The 19,621-nt window shown below is 37.7% G+C and overlaps 1 long non-coding RNA gene across 1 annotated transcript in view; it reads left to right on the top strand.

Moving 5' to 3' along the window:
• LOC103099395 (uncharacterized) overlaps window positions 1–18,960 on the top strand; it is a 57,863-nt gene extending 38,903 nt beyond the window's left edge. The window contains exon 3 of the long non-coding RNA XR_008914684.1: window positions 16,978–18,960. This is a non-coding gene — a long non-coding RNA (uncharacterized LOC103099395). The remainder of the gene's footprint in view (window positions 1–16,977) is intronic.
• Window positions 18,961–19,621: the final 661 nt, after the last annotated feature.

Here is a 19,621-nt window from a genome sequence, read left to right as displayed (position 1 = left end):
TCGATTACCTTTCCTAAAAATAGGCCCAGGCCAGAGATTTTTCCAGTAAAAGTCATTCTAAAACATTTAACCCAAAGACAAGTTACAATAGTTAGTAAGCAGATTTAATCAGTAATATTAATAGACAAGGTTAAGCGTCTTCTTTTTTTTTTCTTATAAAAACTCTTACCTTCCATCTTGGAATCAATACTGTGTATTGGTTCTAAGGCAGAAGAGCAGTAAGGGCTGGGAAATGGAGGTTAAGTGACTTTCCCAGGGTCACACAGCTGGGAAGTGTCTGAGGCCAGATTTTTGAACCTAGGACCTCCCATCTCTAGGCGTGGCTCTCAATCCACTGAGCTACCTAGCTGCCACCAAAGGTTAAGCTTTTAACAAAACCTAAAAAATATTTGAATTTCCCCAAACACAATGAGCACATTCCTCCCATACTCCAAAATTTTCATGGTCTCCCCATTACATATGGTTACTTAAATGTAGCCTGACATTTGGAATCCTTCATAATTTGCCCCCTATTCACCTTATTCAACAAGAATAAAATATTAGAGTTAATTCATTAAGAAATAAGCAATAGGTTAGGTTGAGTTCCCAGGCATGGATATGACAATTAATCCAGTTGATTTCATATAAGGAATCATCGGATAATGTCCTTTTCACTTTTTTGCCTAAAATTAGTTTTATTCTGATTTTTGAGCAAGTACAAAAAGAACCATAAGAGCTAATGAAATGGAGCCTGTCTTGCATATCACTAGAATAATAATTAATATTCTTATGATACTTTATGGTTTACAAAGTAGAATTTGTTTAGGAAAAAAGTGATCAAACAACATCTCTCAAGTAGATAATGAATAACACATATTAAGTAGTATTTTCTTTTCATTTTTTAAACATTCAATTATTATTTTCTCCCAAACAAAATTTACCTATTTTGAGCAAAGATGGCCTGTTCTCCTGAACTGTTCATGAATATTCAATGGTCAGAATTGCTTCCCCCAAAACTTCAAGTATGGTTCCAAATACAAAGAATAAAATGAAAAAAATAATAGTAGAATCTCCACCAGCACAGAGTGACTAGGCCAATTGTCCAGTTCACTTTTAGTGAAGACAGTGAGAAATAGCCTAGTTTGGCAATGAAGTATCACTGATACCTCTCTTTTATTAGGAAGGGTAAAGTGGGCCAAGGAAAAGGAATTATTCTTATTAGAGTTGGTTATTCTCTACCTCTTGGAGAAATTGAATCAGAGTATCTGAGAAAAAATTCTGAGTAGGGAACTAGTCATGAAGTTTAGTACCTGCTTAAGAACTGATTTTAGTATCTATGGCAATGAAATGTTGAAGAGAGGCAGAATAGAAAAGAGACCTGGACCAAGAATCTTATTTCTTGGATTCTAATCCCATATCAATCATTCACTACCTATGTGACCTTGGGCAAGTCATTTCATTTCTCTGGGCCCTAGTTTCTTCAACTGTAAAATGAGAGAGTTGGACTAAGTTCTATGGCTATGATTCTATGAAGATTCTTATTGTAACTCTAAGCCTAGTCCTTGAAATTCCATAATTGGATAGAACACAGTTTTGACAAGTACATGTTGGAATTTCTTCCTTCCCTCCCTCCAACCCTCCCTTCTCTCTCTCTCTCTCTCTCTCTCTCTCTCTCTCTCTCTCTCTCTCTCTCTCTCTCTCTCTCTCTCTCTCTCTCTCTCTCTCTCTCTCTCTTTCTTTTTCTTTCTTTCTCTTTCTTTCTTTCTTTCTTTCTTTCTTTCTTTCTTTCTTTCTTTCTTTCTTTCTTTCTTTCTTTCTTTCTTTCTTTCTTTCTTTCTTTCTTTCTTTCTTTCTTTCTTTCTTTCTTTCTTTCTTTCTTTCTTTCTTTCTTTCCTCTCTCCCTCCCTCCCTCCCTCCCTTCCTTTCTTCCTTTCTTCCTTCCTTCCTTCCTTCCTTCCTTCCTTCCTTCCTTCCTTCCTTCCTTCCTTCCTTCCTTCCTTCCTTCCTTCCTTCCTTCCTTCCTTCCTTCCTTCCTTCCTTCCTTCCTTCCTTCCTTCCTTCCTTCCTTCCTTCCTTCCTTCTTTTTCCCTTTTTTCTTCTTTAATTATGGCCACATAAAAACTTCAGTTGAAAGCTGTCTCACTTTTGCTTCAGTCAAAGTTACTAAGAGCTATAAGCAAGAGTAAAAGTTTGTTTGGGTGGGCAGAATTATTTTATTTTTAAGGAAATGGTTTTGTAAAGTTTCCAGAATTTCATTATATGTAACCATATCCTTTGACCCAGAATCCATTTTTGGATTACATCCTAAAGATCCTATAAAAAAGCCAACCAAACAGAAAGCTGTTAGATTTATCTGTTAAAAGATTGTCAGTGACAAATTATAGATAATCATCAAAAGAAATCTGAAAACAACCTAAATATATAACAATAGGAGAATAGTTAAATAAATTGTAGTGCACTAATGTAAGAAAATAACACCACTAATACAAAGTTATAAGAAAAGCAAAGAAATCTATAAAGACATGAAAAAATTCAAAATGATAAAAAGGGAACCAGAATAATGTGCTATAGTTTTCGCAAAAGAGGAAAAGTGAGTAAGAAATAATGGACAGAAGCAGATGTGTAGTTCAGTGGATAGAGAACCAAGCTTGGAGACAAGAGGTCCTGGGTTTGCATCTGGTCTCAGATACTTTAGGCAAGTCACAATTCCAATTGCCTAGCCTTATCACTTGCCTCAGAACAATATTTAGTATTGATTTTAAGTCAGAAGGTAAGGGTTATTTTTTAAAAGTCGACAGAGGACATATGATGAGAACCTAGATGAAATAACTAAAAAATCACTAAGATAGCTATGCACTGAAAAAATTCATTTAAATGTGAATGATTACTGAGCAAGTTTAATATGTTATATTAATGTTCAATGGTAAAACTTTTAAACCACGGGAAAAGAATTTGAATTTCCAGAAACACAGTGATCATATCCCTCCCAAACACTCCAAAACCTTCAAGGATGCTGTTTTTACTTCAATGTAAACTTGCATTTGTAATCCTCCATAATCTGCCCCCTACCTACCTTTCTAGGTTTCTTGCCAATTTTTCCTTATTCAAAACCTCTACCCTAGCCACAATAATCTAATTTCCTCTGAACAATTTTTACGTTTGTTTATGCTACTTACTTCGTCTGGAATGTGCCCCCTCTCCTGTCACAGATGACCTCAATTCTACACATGGTCCACCTTTTCTTTTCCTGACTACCTCAATCCCCATGTATTCACTCTGAACTTCTATAGCTCCAATTCTATACTCATTTGACATTTATCCTATTGTCACTTCAGTGGATTCCTATAACTATTCCAAAAATCCTTCCCCAATTCCTTCCTTTCCTTCAAAGTTTTCATCCATTCTTTATTCTATAGAATTCTTATCATTGTAATTTTTCATGAGGGCCTTCAGTTCGACGACACTACATGGGTAACGACATGGCATGTGGACCATCCCTCAGGTAGACCTTTCTCTTGCCACATGATTGATTCACTTTCTATCTCCTTATATCTACGTGTTGCTAGAGGCAGTTTTAATACCAGCAATCTCTTAGTTTAGGTTCTATGATAGAACAAAAATGAGTCATTAAACAGTAAATAAAAGGGGCTTGATTTATCTTAATAGCAACAAGGAGACAGTGGCACTTAGGCCACTGGGGCAGGATAGGGTCAATGATATTGTGACTTGCATGGTCTTTAGAAATCCATCAAGTCTTAGAGACCTTGACTTCTTATGATCAGGACTTATTTTTTTTAATTTACTTAATCTATCAATTACAAATTATAATATAATATAATAACATAATAATAATAATAATAACATAAAAAATTTCCACATACGTTTTCTGAAGTTATATGATCCAAATTCTCTCTCCCTTCCTTCCCTTCCCCCTCCCAGCAAGCAAATTCAATCTGTCCTATGTATTATCATGTAAAACACATTTCCATATTTTTCATTTTTGTAAGTGAATAATCACATATAATAAAACCAAAACCCCCAAAGCTAAACCGAAATAAACTGTGAAAAATAGCATGTTTCATGGGTGTTCCGATCCCAACAGTTCTTTCTCTGGAAGTGGATAGCATCCTTTGTTATAAGTCCCTCAGAATTGATGATTAGGATTTTTTATGCCCTTAGATAACTAGGAGTCTATGTCAGGGAACCAGGGCTCAGTCAAGTCTTTGGGGCAGCTTTGTCTTCAGTTAGACAAAGCTTCTTCATGTTATGGATGGGAAGAAGAAAACTGCATCAAGGAAAATGCTAACTTTATCATCTATGTCCAGTCTTCCCAAGTAGACTGTAAGCTCCTTGAATCCAGAGAGAATTAAGTCTTATGCTTCTTTGTATTTCCAGTAATGAATCAATCACACAGTGTCATGCACATAATGACATTTATATGTCTATATATAATTTTAAGTATTCTTTTATCAATTAGATCATTGATATGATAGCAGGTAGTTGGTATATTGAACTTAAAGTCAGGAGGACCTGAATTCAAATTCAGCCTCAGCTACTTACTAGCTGTTTTAACCCTGGACAATGCACTTAACCTCTATTTGCCTCAGTTTCCTCACTTGTAAAATGTGCATAATAGCATTTACTTTCCAAAACTGTTGTAAGGATCAATTGAGAGAAAATTTGTAAAACATTCTGCAAACCTTAGAGGTATATAAATTCTAGTCATGATGTTGATAATGATGTTCCAAAACTTAAAATGAATATTTATCAGAATAGAGATGAGACATAAGATAAAGATTCAAGGTTACCATTTTAAGATCCAAATTTCATGTAGAAAAAAAGCTAACTAACCAATAAATGTTTTAAACTGGGTGCCAGCAGGTATCTCAGAGAGCAGTGGCCTTGGGATAAATATTAGAATATATAAAATCTTTGCTTTTGAGATTTTTTAGTAATAAGAGATTTGGAACATAGACTAAAATTTTATTTTTCTATCTAACTAAAAACGATAACTTCGGATTATATCTGTTTGTACAGGTTTTCAGGAAAGTTGTTCCTCATCTAACAATCCGTATCTCTTTCATCACAGACTAGCATATGTCCATGTACTTACCTCACCATTGTGAATCTCATTACTTTTCTCCAAGTGTTACATTTATCTTGTGTTCTTTGGACACAATGTTTGTGGTCTCCTAGAGAGAGCTTTACATTCTCAGAAGGACTTGTTTTGATGATTTCTTTTTTTTTTATTTTTTTTTTAAAATATATTTTATTTGATCATTTCCAAGCATTATTCGTTAAAGACATAGATCATTTTCTTTTCCTCCCCCCCCCACCCCCCATAGCCAACGCGTAAGTCCACTGGGCATTAGATGTTTTCTTGATTTGAACCCATTGCTTTGTTGATAGTATTTGCATTAGAGTGTTCATTTAGAGTCTATCCTCTGTCATGTCCCCTCAACCTCTGTATTCAGGCAGTTGCTTTTTCTCAGTGTTTCCACTCCCATAGTTTGTCCTTTGCTTATGAATGGTGTTTTTTCCTCCTGGATCCCTGTAAGTTGTTCAGGGACATTACACCGCCACTAATGGAGAAGTCCATTACGTTCGATTATACCACAGTGTATTAGTCTCTGTGTACAATGTTCTCCTGGTTCTGCTCCTCTCGCTCTGCATCACTTCCTGGAGGTTGTTCCAGTCTCCATGGAACTTCTCCACTTTATTATTCCTTTTAGCACAATAGTACTCCATCACCAACATATACCACAGTTTGTTCAGCCATTCCCCAATTGATGGGCATCCCCTCATTTTCCAGTTTTGGGCCACCACAAAGAGCGCAGCTATGAATATTTTTGTACAAGTCTTTGTGTCCATTATCTCTTTGGGGTACAGACCCAGCAGTGCTATGGCTGGGTCAAAGGGTAGATATTCTTTTAGCACCCTTTGGGCATAGTTCCAAATTGCCCTCCAGAATGGTTGGATCAGTTCACAGCTCCACCAGCAATGAATTAATGTCCCTATTTTGCCACACCCCCTCCAGCATTCATTACTTTCCTTTGCTGTTATGTTAGCCAATCTGCTAGGTGTGAGGTGATACCTCAGAGTTGTTTTGATTTGCATCTCTCTGATTATAAGAGATGTAGAACACTTCTTCATGTGCTTGTTAATAGTTTTGATTTCTTTATCTGAGAACTGCCTATCCATTTCCCTTGCCCATTTATCAATTGGAGAATGGCTTGATTTTTTGTACAATTGATTTAGCTCATTATAAATATGAGTAATTAAACCTTTGTCAGAGGTTTCTATGAAGATTTTTTCCCAATTTGTTGTTTCCCTTCTGATTTTAGTTATATTGGTTTTGTTTGTACAAAAGCTTTTTAGTTTGATGTAGTCAAAATTATTTATTTTACATTTTGTGATTCTTTCTATATCTTGCTTGGTTTTAAAGCCTTTCCCCTCCCAAAGGTCTGACATGTATACTATTCTGTGTTTACCCAATTTACTTATGGTTTCCTTCTTTATGTTTAAGTCACTCACCCATTTTGAATTTATCTTGGTGTAGGGTGTGAGGTGTTGATCTATTCCTAGTCTCTCCCACACTGTCTTCCAATTTTCCCAGCAGTTTTTATCGAATAGTGGATTTTTGTCCCAAAAGCTGGGATCTTTGGGTTTATCGTATACTGTCTTGCTGAGGTCGCTTTCCCCCAGTCTATTCCACTGATCTTCCTTTCTGTTTCTTAGCCAGTACCAAATTGTTTTGATGACTGCTGCTTTGTAATATAGTTTTAGGTCAGGGACTGCAAGGCCCCCATCATATGTGTTTTTTTTCATTATTTCCCTGGATATCCTTGATCTTTTGTTCTTCCAAATGAACTTTGTTATGGTTTTTTCTAAATCAGTGAAGAAGTATTTTGGTAGTTCAGTGGGTATGGCACTAAATAGATAAATAAGTTTGGGTAGGATGGTCATTTTTATTATATTGGCTCGTCCTATCCATGAGCAGTTAATGTTTTTCCATTTGTTCAAGTCTAGTTTTAGTTGTGTGGCGAGTGTTTTGTAGTTGTGTTCATATAGTTCCTGTGTTTGTCTTGGGAGGTAGATTCCTAGGTATTTTATTTTGTCTAAGGTGATTTTGAATGGGATTTCTCTTTCTAGTTCTTGCTGCTGAGCTGTGTTGGAGATATATAGAAAAGCTGATGATTTATGTGGGTTTATTTTGTATCCTGCAACTTTGCTAAAGTTGTTGATTATTTCAATTAGCTTTTTGGTTGAATCTCTAGGATTCTTTAAGTAGACCATCATGTCATCCGCAAAGAGTGATAACTTGGTCTCCTCCTTGCCTATTTTGATGCCTTCAATTCCTTTATCTTCTCTAATTGCTACTGCTAGTGTTTCTAGTACAATGTCAAATAGTAGAGGTGATAATGGGCATCCTTGTTTCACTCCTGATCTTATTGGGAATGCATCTAGTTTATCCCCATTGCAGATGATATTAGCTGTTGGTTTTAGATATATACTGTTTATCATTTTTAGGAATGACCCTTCTATTCCTATGCTTTCTAGTGTTTTTAATAGGAATGGGTGTTGTATTTTATCAAAGGCTTTTTCTGCATCTATTGAAATAATCATGTGATTCTTGCTAGTTTGCTTGTTGATGTGGTCAATTATGTGGATGGTTTTCCTAATGTTGAACCAGCCCTGCATCCCTGGTATGAATCCTACTTGATCATGGTGAATGATCCTTCTGATCACTTGCTGGAGTCTTTTTGCTAGTATCCTATTTAAGATTTTTGCATCTATATTCATTAGGGAGATTGGCCTATAGTTTTCTTTCTCTGTTTTTGACCTGCCTGGTTTTGGAATCAGTACCATGTTTGTGTCGTAAAAGGAGTTTGGTAGAACTCCCTCTTTGCTTATTATGTCAAATAGTTTGTATAGTATTGGGATTAACTGTTCTCTGAATGTTTGATAAATTTCACAGGTGAATCCATCAGGCCCTGGGGACTTTTTCTTAGGAAGTTCTTTGATGGCTTGTTGGATTTCAATTTCTGATATGGGATTATTTAGGAATTCTATTTCCTCTTCTGTTAGTCTAGGCAGTTTGTATTTTTGTATATATTCATCCATTTCTCCTAAATTGGTGTATTTATTGCCATATAATTGGGCAAAGTAATTTCTAATGATTGCCTTAATTTCCTCCTCATTGGAGGTGCTGTCCCCCTTTTCATCTTTAATGCTGTGAATTTGCTTTTCTTCCTTCCTTTTTTTAACTAGATTGACCAGTACCTTGTCTATTTTGTTTGTTTTTTCAAAGTACCAGCTTCTTGTCTCATTTATTAAATCAATAGTTCTATCACTTTCGATTTTATTAATTTCTCCCTTAATTTTTAGGATTTCTAATTTGGTTTTCTGCTGGGGGTTTTTAATTTGATCGCTTTCCAGTTTTTTCATTTGCATTTCCAATTGATTGATCTCTGCTCTCCCTTGTTTGTTAATATAAGCATTCAGGGATATGAATTTACCTCTGATTACCGCTTTGGCTGCATCCCAAAAGGTTTGAAAGGATGTTTCGCCATTGTCATTTTCCTCGATGAAATTATTAATTGTTTCTATGATTTCTTCTTTAACTAAACGGTTTTGGAGTATCATATTGTTTAATTTCCAATTGGTTTTAGATTTGGTTTTCCATGTACCATTACTAATCATTATTTTTATTGCCTTGTGATCTGAGAAGGCTGCATTCATTATTTCTGCTTTTCTGCATTTGTGTGCTATGTTTCTGTGACCTAATGTATGGTCAATTTTTGTGAATGTGCCATGTGGTGCTGAGAAGAAGGTGTATTCCTTTTTATCCCTATTTATTTTTCTCCATATGTCTATTAATTCTAATTTTTCTAAGATTTCATTCACTTCTTTTACCTCTTTCTTATTTATTTTTTGATTTGATTTATCTAAATTTGATAATGGTTGGTTTAAGTCTCCCACTAGTATGGTTTTATTGTCTATTTCTTCCTTCAATTCTCCTAGTTTCTCCATTAGAAATTTGGGTGCTATATTATTTGGTGCATACATATTGATTAATGATATTTCCTCATTGTCTATAGTCCCTTTTAACAAAATATAATTACCTTCCCTATCCCTTTTGATCAGGTCTATTTTTGCATTGGCTTTATCAGATATCATGATTACCACTCCTGCCTTCTTTCTATCAGTTGAAGCCCAGAAGGTCTTACTCCATCCTTTAATTCTGACCTTGTGGGTGTCAACCCGCCTCATGTGTGTTTCTTGAAGACAACATATGGTAGGGTTTTGGATTCTAATCCATTCTGCTATTCGTCTACGTTTTATGGGTGAGTTCATCCCATTCACGTTCAAAGTTATGATTGTCATTTGTGGACTCCCTGGCATTTTGATTGCCTTCCCTAATTCTAACCTTTTCTTCTTCGGCTCTACCTTTTAGTCCAGTGATTTACTTTGAAACAGTCCCCCTTGTCCCCTCCCTTGATGTTTCCCTTTTTAGTCCCTCCCTTTTTGTTCCCTCCCCCTCCCCCCTCTCTTTCCCTCCCTTTTTGTTCTCCCTCTCCCCCTCCCCCCCTTGGTTTTCCCTTCTCCTTACCCTTGTTGGGTAAGATAGAATTCAAGATCCCAATGGATCTGGATGTTTTTCCCTCTCAGAGCTGATTTCCCTGAGATTGAGGTTTAAGTACCCCCCCCCCCTCTCTTCCTCTCCTTCTTATAGGAGTTTTCTTCCCCTCCCCTTCCCATGTGAATCTTTGTGTGAGAATGATTATTCTATTTGGTCTTTCTTTACCCCCTATTTATACATTACATTTTCCCCACATGTTAGTATACATAGGTTGATATAAATGTAGTCCTTATAGAAGAGAGTTTGAGTAAAAGAAGAAGATAACATTTTCCCCTTTCCTTAATATTTACCTTTTCAGGTATTCCTTGCTCTTTGATTTTCGGTATCAAACTTTCCACAGAGCTCTGGTCTTTTCTTTGCAAAAAGTTGGAAGTCTTCTATTTTGTTGAATGCCCATACTTTCCCTTGGAAGTATATAGTCAGTTTTGCTGGGTAGCTGATTCTTGGTTGGAGACCCAGCTCTCTTGCCTTTCTGAAGATCATGTTCCATGCCTTACGATCATTCAGAGTAGAACTTGCAAGGTCTTGGGTGACCCTGATTGGCATTCCTTTATATCTAAATTGTCTTTTTCTGGCTTCCTGTAGGATTTTTTCTTTTGTTTGATAGCTTTGGAATTTGGCAATTACATTCCTGGGAGTTGTCTTTTGGGGGTTTAGTGTAGAAGGTGTTCTGTGAGCTCTGTCAGTGGCTGTATTGCCCCCTTGTTCTAGAATCTCTGGGCAATTTTCTTTGATTATATCTTGTATCACCATGTCCAGTTTGGTGTTTATTTCTGGCTTTTCTGGGAGTCCAATTATTCTTAAATTATCCCTTCTCCCCCTATTTTCCAGGTCTATCACCTTGTCGGTGAGATATTTTATGTTCTCTTCTAATTTCTTGGTATTTTGGCTTTGCTTTATTGATTCTTGCTCTTTTACACGATCGTTGTCTTCCAGCTGCCTGATTCTGGCCTTTAAAGCCTGGTTTTCTTTTACAGTTTGGTCAAACTGGTTTTGTAGATGCGTGAATTTCTTTTGCATTATTTCCAACTTTTCCTCCCAGAAGGCTTCCATCTTTTTGGTCATTTCTGATTCAAATTCTTCATAGGTTTGTGGAGAGTTTCCATTTCCTTTGGAAGGTTTTGGAGCATTTTCTTTTATATTATCTTCTGTCTGCTCTGTATTTTGTATTTTGGCTCCATAGAATGTGTCCAAAGTCGCCCCTTTCTTCTTATTTTTCTTGGTATTTTGGGGCTTCTGTGGTTCTGTGGAGTTTGCCATTTCTGAATGTGGAGGATTAGTTTTTCTTGTCTCTGTCTGGTGTTCAGAGGCTTTAGTCCTGGGCAGATGGTTCTATGAGCTTTCCCTGGGTTAAACTGAATATGCCTCACTGGAACTGGAATGGAAGGGTCGGACCACGAGGCCACACTCTCCCCCCGGCTCGCTTTCCGGAAGTTGCCTTCAGAATCGCTGGCCGTGAGGCTGTTTCGTCGGCCTGCGGGGGGATGGGCTGCAGCTAGCCCAAGCTCCGAGGGCGAGGACTTTCACTGAGACTTGGATAGCAGGATCCAGCCCGTGAGGCTGTCTTGCCCGCCCTGAGGGTTGCTGTTGTTTCGCCCAGCTCTCTGCAGCGGAAGCCCCAGGCAGTAACTTTCACCGGGACTGTAGAAGGCCCTGAGGGTTCTGCTCTCTGAGCCCGGCTGGGCTGCGGCTTCCGGGAGCCTTGGACTCTGCGCTCCTACCCCTGAGGTCCGAGGGATCTCGGGTTCTGGCTTTTAAGGGGAGCCGTACCTTTTGATCCGGGTCCAGGTCCAGGAGGAGGGTTCCCAGGGTCTGTGCTGTTGATCGTTTTGAATTTCGGCGCCTTAGGAGCTTATCGTTTGAGATCGGTCGGGAAGGGTTTTCAGGAGATCTGAGCTTTAGCTTTCTCTAAGCCGCCATCTTAACCGGAAGTCCTTGATGATTTCTGTATACTCCTACCAGGCTAAACCTGCCAAAGTACCACTTTATAGAATCATAGGATAATAAATGCTATTATTTGTTTTCTGTTTTTGAAGAGGTGAAATGGAAATGTTAATCTGTGACACTATTTCTTGCTGTTGTGACTGGTATATAGCTTGAGACTAGAGAGAGCTGCTACAAGTATGGGGACACACCTGCCTATTTGCAATGATGGGGACACACCTGCCTATTTGCAATGGAGATAGTACTATAGAGATAGAGAGGTGCTGAAAGATGCTGCCACAGGGGAATGCTCTGGGGTCTGCCTACTGGTCCCTATGTGAGGCTAATGGATCAATCTATTTCCTAACCTCCTCCTCCCTCACTCCCTCTCTTAACCACCCACTTCTTGAAGCCTTTGGCTCCTCCCCACCCCCTTTCTCAGGTAAGGGGTTTATTGGAAACAAACAGGATGGGGAATTGGGGTGATGAATGGGATGAGGGTGCCCCTAGTCCTACAAGGAAGGGTTATGAAGATTATGGAAATTGTCAGTCTTGTCACAATTGTGACTCAGAGGGATAGTTAGAGAGATGGAGGACAACTGTTTAAAATCTTCTTTCTTCTTCACAAAGCCACCAAGGTCTCTCAGCCTAATTTCAGAAGCCCCCCCCCCCCCCCAAGGGTCCTTCAACTGGGACAAAAGCTACAAATATCAGTTCAGTTTCTTCCTCCTACAGCTAGGCTTGCCTCCTTTGGTCAGAGCGGAGGTTTCTCTGTCCTTTCTTGGTCAGTCCACACCAGGGAGAGAGCAGAGGTTTCTCCTTTGGTCAGAGAGCCCAAAGCCAAACCAGCCCCACAAGGGACCTTCAACCAGGTTCAACTGCCTTTCCTCCTGGGAACATTTCGTTTGGAACCTTCTTCTTGATTGACAGACAGGTCCCCAGCCTTGGTTCTTGCATCTTGGTTTGTCCTTCAAAACCTCTCTCTTTTCATGTCTCTATCACAGAGGACCAATGGTATCACGGGCTAATGTCTTGACTCTAGCATGACTTAGATTTAAGTGAAGCTGAATTGCACAAAGTCTTTGGTTTCCCCCTCTTTTCCAGTCTTCAAACTTCAGTGGAAAGACAAAAGTAGAATGACTGCTGATGGCTGGGGACAATCTTGGCATCTTTGATGTCTGACCAAACTCTTAAGTGTTTCACAATGCTTTCTCGAGCCATCTTCATGGGCTTCGGAACAAATTGTTCTCAACCATCCTTTTTATGAGGCGAAATCTTCACATACTTGGGATAGATACCCCCTAACTCCACAATGGGTTTGTGGCATGTTTGTTAGTATCAACCTGGTTTAGCCTACCTGCTGAGATGGTTTCCTGGGATGTGGCCACTGAACTTGCTACCGATTCTTGGAGCCACAGGTGTGAGTTGGGTAAAAGGTAGAAACCAAAGGTGGAAGAGCAGCTCTGAGAAAGGCTAAGCAAGTCCTCACAACAGGGGTGATAGTTCTAACTGAATAAGCCATACATCGCAGGATATATATATATATATATAGAGAGAGAGTTATTTAACACAGAGTCAGAAGGAACCTTAGAGATCATCCAGTTTATCTTCCTCGTATTATGGGTGAGGAAATTGAGACCAGAGAAGATAAACATCTCATCCCAGATCACACAAGTGGCAGTGGTAGGATTTGAACTGAGGTTCAGTCACTATACCTCTTCCATCATGCCATGGCCTTGCTCACAATCCTAAACCGACTCCTTATGCTTATTGCTCCTCTACTTGGCTTTTGGGGCCAGTCATACCTGTTCTTATGTAACTTTATTTCTCTCAACTGCTTAGCACATAACCACTCTCTCAACTGGATTCTCTTTCTGCTGAATACAGTGCTAGGCACATAGTGGGTGCACAAATATGTAGTGATTGATTGATTTTAGGGAAAATATTGCACTCATTTGGGAAAGGTTCTTGTTTTTAATCCCAAATCAACTGATATAAATCAAAATATGACTGAGTTTTCGAAAGGCACAGTAGAAGTAAAATGGATCTATTAGAGACTTAGAGCAATCTAGTGAAAAGCAAAGTATTCTTATTATAACCGGACATTTATAAATGACCCCTCAGCATGGATGAGTATCCTAACAATGACATTTGTGAACTACAACTTGTGAAAGAGATGATTGCTTTTGAAGAACATCTTTGGGATTCATACAATTCTAGTTCAGAGCTTATTTTCAGAAGACCAATAATGACATATTTTTAGACTTACTATAAAAAACAATTTTTTTGGTAAATATTGCAGAGAATAGGTTTTCAAAACCCTCTACTATATGGCTCCCATCTGCCTCTCCATTTTATAAAATTTTACTTTCTTTCATGTACTTTCCATTCCAATTAGACTGGTCTGCCAGCTCTTTCTATATAATATTTCACTACCCCCCTCCATATTTTTGTACAGGCTATCTTCCAGGTCTGGAAAGTATCCCCTCCTCACCTCTGTCTTTTAGAATATTTTGCTGCTATTCAGTCATTTCAGTCATATTCCACTCTTTATGTCTCCTTTTAGAGTTTTCTTGGCAAAAATACTGGAATAGTTTGCCATTTTCTTCCCCAGTTCATTTTATAGATGAGGAAACTGAGGCAAACAGGGTTAAGTGACTTTCCCAAGGTCACCCAGCTAGCAAGTGTCTGAGGTCAGATTTGAATGAAAAAAGATGACTCTTCCTAACTTCAGGCTCAGCACTCTATCCACTGCACCATCTTGCTGCCTTCAAAGCATGGCCATGGTACTACTTCTTTCATAAAGGCCCTTCTTGGTTTTCCCTAGTTAATACTTCACTGTTGACATTATTTTATATTAGTGATCAAAATTTAAGTTGTATCTCTTCTTTCAAAAGAATGTAAGCTTGTTTAGGGCAGGAACTATTTCTTCTTTGTCTTTATATCATGTTCTGGTTCATCACCTTGCACATAGCAAGCTCTCAATGAATGTTTCTTGAACTGAACTGAATTTACTTATTTGAATAAATGCCTTTTCTCTGGAGATGACATGTATATTCATATATTCTTCCCCTTCACCTATGGGGGTGGGGGGTAGGAACACATTAGAATCTTGCAGACCTTTCTCCACCTTCCAATCTGACCAGTCTCCAAAATATGATCTGATTTTTTTTTAAGGAGACATTGTGAAAGGAAAAAAGCCACACCTTGACTTTGTTTAGACATTTATTTTTTTAAAAGTTGAGTTATAAATTTTCTTTCTCCCTCCACTCCTCCCCAACCTATTGAGAATGCAAGAAATTCTTTATCAATTATACATGTGAAATCATGCAAAACATATTTATACATAGATTTTCAAAGGCAATGTCATCTATGGTATAATTTCTATGGTATTTCATGAAAGAAACCTAATTGTTAGAGATTGCTTATGACTAGAATTTGGAAGTTAAATAGGATTCTCTGTTTTTTAGACTTTATGCTTTCAGTTGACACAGCAGCCAGTAGGAAACCATTATAGATTCTTGAGTAGGAAGGCAATAACTTGAAAATGTGATGATGAAAATGTGAAGATTGCTCTGGTACAAGTATGTAGGAATAAACAAAATACTTTACATACAATATAGAAAAATAGATTTTTTTCATTAAAAAACCATCAAGATTGCAATTGTCATGTACAAATATAACAAAAAATATAGAATAATTTTTTATACTATATATGCAGAAATTTAAAATATCTACATTGTAGCTCGCTGTTTGGGGGGCAGCTAGGTGGTGCAATGGATAGAAGGCTGGACACACAGTTAGAAAGACTCATCGAAGGGGCAGCTGGGCAGCTCAGTAGATTGAAAGCCAAGCCTAGAGACAGGAGGTCCTGAGTTCAAATATGGCCTCAAACACTTCTAAGCTGTGGGACCCAAAGAATGGCCAGGAATACCAGAGTTCAAATTTTTTCTTAGACTCTTACTAGATGTGAGATTCTGGGCAAGTCATTTCACTTCTAGTTACCTCAAATTCTTCATCTGTAGAATGAGGATAGTAATAACAATTATGTCCCAGAGTTGTTGTAAGGATCAAATGAGATAATAATTGTAAAGTGCTTAGCCCAGTGCCTGGTACATAGTAAATGCTATATAAATGTTAGCAATGACAGTTAGGCAGTACTGTGTACCAGGACTGGTGTCAGGAAGACCTAATCTTAAATATGGCCTCAGACACCCATACTAGCTATGTGACCCTGGGCAATTACTTAACCTTTTCTCCCTTGGTTTCCTCATCTGTAAAATGAGCTGGAGAAGGAAATGGCAAACCATTCCAGATTCTTTACCAAGAAAAGCCCAAAAGGGGTCACAACGAGTTGAATGTGACTAAAAATGATTAAATGACAAAACAACAACAATTATTCCTTCCTTCTTCTTCTCTCCCTTCCTTTCTTTCCCATATATGTATACACATACAACCGCATGTAAATAAGAATACTGGAAGAAAGCACTTTTTGGTTTTCCCCTGTTAGTGAGGCCAAAGTGAATCAAAGATAGTCTTCTGGTCTCTGAAATGACAATACCTTAGCAATGAAAAAGAAGCACTCTGACGAGCCTCCCACTTTTTTCCTTATCTCAGTTCCCAGATCTTCTCATGTGTACCATTTGGTTTTTAGTGGGTGTTTGAAATGTTTAAACTGGGGAGAAATAAGAGGATTTGGAAGGGATTTTTTTTTTCTAGAACAAAAGAGCCTTCCACTCCTCTCAGACTGTTTAATTTTCACTGGGAATTTGCAAATGAAATGTGCATTACAAACATCAGCCAATGTTTCCTTATAAAGTGTTACATAGGCAGGAGAAAGCATTTATTGTACAAGATAATTTGTTGTAAAAGGATTCTGAGAAGCCAGATCAACACTCTGAACTCTAATAATTATCTTAGAAGTTGCTCTTGTGGATTCTGTTTTTATCTTACAGAATCCTGTATTTACTTACTTATGTTGGATAAGTGTTCAGGCGAGTCCCTGATTTGTTGGATTGGGGCATCTCTCATGGAGCTAGACATGCCCTCTAACTCCTTTCTATGGGATCCAGTAAGGTCCATGACCTTTACCAATGGGCCAGAGCACAGGTCCAGCAAAAGCATGTCCACTTCCATGAGAGATGGCTCAGTCCAGCAAGTCAGAGATTTTCTTATACTCCTCTACTACATATATACACAGGCCATTTTCTCCCAATAAAATTTAAGTTCCTAGAGGGCAGGCACTGTTGTTGTTTTTTTGTTTTGTTTTATTTTTGTATCTCCACTACCTAGCACAGTGCCTGGAAATGCTTAATAAATATTTGTTGATAGACTGACTGGTTGGATGGAATGTAGTGGCATATGTAAATAGGGCTACAGATATTGTCAAAAATGAATGGCTTTTTAAAAACCTCTTTCCTTTTGTTTTATAGTTGATGATGAGTATTAGTTCCAAGGCAGAAGAGTGGGCGATTGATGTTAAGTGGCTTGCCTAGGGTCACACAGCTAGGACCTTCGTCTCCAGGCCTGGCTTTCTATCCACTCAGTTACCTAGCTGCCTCAAAAATTACATAGAAGATATCAGCAAAGAAATTCATGACCAGAAATGGAAGTTGCCTTGTTGTGCAATAAGAATGAAGGCTAACAAAAGAAGTCTGTGGGCTGTACTGGTAACCAGTAATATCCAGGGTTCTAGAACAAGACTTCCAAGACTTTGGATGGATCTCACAGTAGAAGCTTTATTGGAGAATGAGGACAAAATTTGAATATTGTGAGAAGATGTGAATAGGCTGCTTTCTACACCACTAGAGGGAGAGCCAACATGGATGAACTCTCAGATTCATTGAAGTATTAATCCAAAATCACAAATACTTATTTTCTACTCTGCAGTAGAGCACTATGTGGCATCAACACCCACTTTTCAATTTTTCTTGGTCCAAAATGACAAGGTTGACTTAATAGGCAAAAAGGCAACTTTCTTTTAAAAAACTTTTAAAGAATTATTTTTATTTTAACAACAAATTTCCACATAAGTTCTTTGAAATTATATGGTCCAAATTGTCTCCTTCCCTTCTTCCCTCCCCTCTTCCAGAGCTGGCAAGCAATTTAATCTGGGTTATACATGTATTATCATGCAAAATACATTTACAGGGGGCATCTGGGTGGCTCAGTGGATTGAGAGTCAGGCCCAGAGATGGGAGGTCCTGGGTTCAAATTTGACCCCAGACACTTCCTAGCTGTGTGACCCTGAGCAAGTCACTTAACACTTACTGCTCTTCTCTTAGAACCAATACCCAGTATTGATTCCAAGATGGAAGGTAAGGGTTTAAAAATAAAAAAAAAATTAAAAAATTAAAAAAACTACATTTCCATATTGTTCATTTTTATAAGTGAATTATCTTAAAAACCCAAAATCATATACTCAAATAAACAGGTGATCATATGGTTTCCTCTGTATTCCTACTCCCACAGTTCTTTCTCTGGAGGTGTATAACATTCTTCTTCATAAGTCCCTCAGAATTGTTCTGGTTCATTGTATTGCTGTTAGTAGCAAAATGTATCACATTTGATCATTCCACAATATTGTTACTGTGTAGAATGTTCTCTTGGTTCTGCTTATTTCACTCTGCATCAGTTCATGGAGGTCTTCCTAGCAAAGAAACAATTTCTACTAATTTTTTTCCCTTTTTTTAAACACTCTTACCTTCCATCTTAGAATCAATACTGTATATATAGGCAAGATTTGAACTCAGGAAGATGAGTCTTCCTGACTTCAGGTCCAGCATCTATCCACTATCTATCTATCTATCAATCAATCTATCTATCTATCTATCTATCTATCTATCTATCTATCTATCTATCTATCTTTTTGGGAAAGACATTGAAAATGGAAAATAAATTTTAAAATACAAGAGAAGTCTAGATTTCCTTACAAGACTGCAACACTCTTTTCATGATCATAGGCTTCTCCCTAAAACAAAGATCCATATTTCTAATACTGACATTTTACCAGAATTGTTGAAGAGTTAGTTGTAAGTCATCAGATACCAGAGTTTCCTAAAATTAAAAATAATTTTTATTCAGAGGGTATGGACATATGATAACTGACAGCAAGCTGCCCTAAATACTAAATAGAGAACCATGAGGAATTAGAATAAAGCATGTTATCAAAGGAATGTGTGATTGAAAAATAATATAGGTTAGTCACATAGAGAGAGGGAATGGTATTTTCAGTGTCAAGAGAAATCAAAGAAGTCCTCTCACAAATTCAGTGACCCCATGTAGTAAACTGCTTGTAGACACTGACAAGCATTGTACAGTGGAAAGAGTTCCAACTCTGGAGTCAGAGGATCACCCAAGTTCAAATCTCACTTCTGGTATTTGCTACCTATGATTGTATTTTTAGGGCAGCTAGGAAGCACAATGGATAGAGAGTTGAACCTGAAATCAGAAAGACTGATCTTTTTGAGTTCAAATCTGGCCCAAGATGCTCCCTAGCTGTGTAACTATGGGTAACCTTAACCTTCTTTGCCTCAGTTTTCTCATCTATAAAATGGAGATGAAATGGCAAACCATTCTTTGCCAAGAAACCCCAAATAGGGTCATGAAGAGTAAGATATGACCGAACAATAATCTTATTTTAAGTCATTTTACTTTCTTGGGCTTCAGTTTATTCATTTGTAAAATGTAGGTATGGGACAAAATGGCCTCTGAGGTCCCTTCTAGTTCTATAATCTTATATGGATTGCAGGTATTGTAGGAAATATCTTTCTAAAGCTTGTTGACTCAATACCCACAACAAGGAGATTATAGATCCATTTAAGAGATATTAACTTAATCTGAGACAGAATCTTTCTTTCTTTGAAGCCATGTCTACATGCTTTAGGAATTGCTAATGCATTATGTGGGATAGGGACTACAGCTAGTTTCCCTAGTTATCAGACATTGATGATTTGAATAAAACTACCTAAGAATTTAAGAAGAATCAATCCTGATTCCTGATCAATTCCTAGAAAAGTAAACTCAACTAGCAGAACCAATGATTATATTTTTAGTGTATTTATACACCTGAAATCA

Source organism: Monodelphis domestica, chromosome 1 (genome assembly GCF_027887165.1).
Source record: "Monodelphis domestica isolate mMonDom1 chromosome 1, mMonDom1.pri, whole genome shotgun sequence".
Classification (NCBI taxonomy): domain Eukaryota; kingdom Metazoa; phylum Chordata; class Mammalia; order Didelphimorphia; family Didelphidae; genus Monodelphis; species Monodelphis domestica.
The sequence above is the reverse complement of the archived record's forward strand: the minus strand, read 5'-3'. Positions and strand labels throughout refer to the sequence as shown.